Below are 2,465 nucleotides of genomic sequence, written 5' to 3'. Positions count from 1 at the left end.
CTCCAGAGATAAACAGTGCACACATTAAAGCTTCTGTGAAGTCTGACAATTAACAACACTAACAAAAACTTTAACTCAGCATCATTTCCTATAGTACTATGTGTTTATTTAGCAAATATTTGTTTATATTAACAAAACACATTTTGGGAAATGCTCCATTAAACCATAGCATCTCTCTTTTACCTTTTACTATAGCAAAAGACCAGAAATCCACTTGTCTCAGTAAAGGGTACATTTAAATTATCACCAAGAAAAAAGAGAAAGAGAAGGTGAGAGAAGAAGAGAGGGTGGAGGGAGAGGCCCTTAAGGCCTGCCAATAACCACAAGAACCATGAGTGAATCTGAAAGCCACCAATACTATTCCAAGCAACCCTTGAGATGATTGTAGCCCCAGAAGATATTTGATTACAGCCTTGTGAGAGTCTTCAAACCAGAGACACCCAGCTAAGCTGACCCCAGATCCTAGGTCCTCAGGAGTCAAGCTAGTGAATGCTTGTAGTTTTAAGTTACCACCTTTTAGGGAACTTTTTAAACATTCATAGATAACTAATAAAAACACCTAAAGTAAAGATTTAAAAATAAATATGAATATTTCTGAGGACAGTTGGATACATAAATGGAAGAATATATTGGAAATAATTGACCTAATATTTATTGAATGAAGGAATCTAAAATTGGATATTCATAAAAGTTCCTTCATGCTTATTTTCGATTAAAATAAAACCATAAGTGATCTTTATATTATACAAATCCTTTTGCTTTTATTCTATTGTTTATTTCACCTTGAGAAATAGGATATTACTCTGAACTTCTACTTAAGCATTTTCTGAATTTTTATGTGAAATGCAGGACTAAGAGACACAGAAGATAGACCTAACAGGATATACAGCTGATTGTACACATTTCATAACACTTATGCTCTCCTCCCACCATCATGGATATTTCTAGGGAATGATGAGAACATCTACCAGGAAGGCATTTATAGAATTAGTGTGCCTGGGACCTATGATGCAAGAGGGAAGATGGGGTATCCATTTAAGAAAACAGGGCATACTGTCTTTTCTATATGTGGTAATGATCAAGTGTCCTGTTGATTAAAAGATTACTCACATGTTCCTCCAGACAAACTAACAAATTCTTGAGCTACAAGGGCATTCCACCTAACTGTCTTTGCTGGAGCTCCTTTCTTATTGCAGTAGAGAAAAAAGAATGAATTTGATGAATACTACCTGGTGTTTGTTTGTTTAAGATTTTATTTATTTATTTGAAAGAAAGAGAAAGAGTGCACCACTGGGAGGCTGGGCAGATGGAGAAAGAGAAGCAGTCTCCCCACTAAGCAGGACCCCGACCTGGGGCTAAATCCCAGGACCCTGAGATTATGACCTGAACTGAAGGTAGACGCTTAACTGCCTGAGCCACCCAGACACACACACCCTCTTTTTTCCTTTTATTGTATCAGTTATTAATTAGATTTTTGTAAGAAATTTAAAACATCAGTTTCTGAGGATCAACTCCACTTGTGAGAGAAAACACAGAGTGGATTTAGCCCTGCAGTTGAGGAATAGCTTTTCTTTTTTGCAGAATTTGTGAGTCCACAGCTTTCTCCTTAATCTTATGCTGCTATGTATTCTTGTATTTCTCTTTCTCTGGGTCAAACATCTCACCTTCCTGGTGTCTGGGCTTTCAATGCTTCTTCTTCCTAAAGTAAGATCAGTGAAATGTTCAAGGATTTTCACACTATTGATATCAATTTTGGTGGAGGTGGCAATGACAAATTTCTGGTATGTTCTGCAGAGGGAAACTCAAATGAGTGTCAGAGGTGCAGTCACAAAAGCAAGCCACTGCTCAGTTGCTTCGGGAAACCATCCACTTACCTCTATGGTGCCCACAGAGGATAATGAGAATGCTGTTGAGAGTGGAACTAGATCAAAGTTTTCTAACAGGCTAACTGAGGGGATTTTTGCCTCAGCTCAACAGCTTTCAAGGAATATTTTCAGAAGAGTAACATTTAGGCATTCTGTGAAGTTTAACCACTCCTGAGCCACCAGGCTTATCACCACCAACTAGAAGGAGTGCCCAAATAAATGGATGTTTTATATAACACAGGAAAGAGAATGAGTACAAAAATAATTTGAATAGCATTCCAAACTGTATTCCAAAATTGTACAACATAAAGTTTAGAAGAATTTCCAGTTCAAGTTCAAATAAAAACATACACGGGAAGGGAAAAAACAGCAACAACATAACTTCCACCACTAAGAGCAAAGAAATTGCTGCTGAAAATTCCTAACCATTACTATTATTGTTCTCAATAATATAGTTTATTGCATCATTTATACAATGTATTATGGATGACACAAAATTAAGTCTGTGTAGTAACAGGGAAGATGGCATCTATTTTATTCTCATAATAACAATGTTAAATCAGATGGGTCGAGTTTGTTGGTCAAGGTCAAACAATCAGC

At 36.8% G+C, this 2,465-nt stretch overlaps 1 pseudogene; it reads right to left on the bottom strand.

Annotated features, from left to right (window-relative positions):
* Nucleotides 1-1,485: 1,485 nt before the first annotated feature.
* On the bottom strand, nt 1,486-2,058 carry LOC116872544 (annotated as a pseudogene).
* Nucleotides 2,059-2,465: the final 407 nt, after the last annotated feature.

Source organism: Lontra canadensis, unplaced genomic scaffold, assembly GCF_010015895.1.
Source record: "Lontra canadensis isolate GAN:19392208 unplaced genomic scaffold, GSC_riverotter_1.0 scaffold2, whole genome shotgun sequence".
NCBI classification, from domain to species: Eukaryota; Metazoa; Chordata; class Mammalia; order Carnivora; family Mustelidae; genus Lontra; species Lontra canadensis.
The sequence above is the reverse complement of the archived record's forward strand: the minus strand, read 5'-3'. Positions and strand labels throughout refer to the sequence as shown.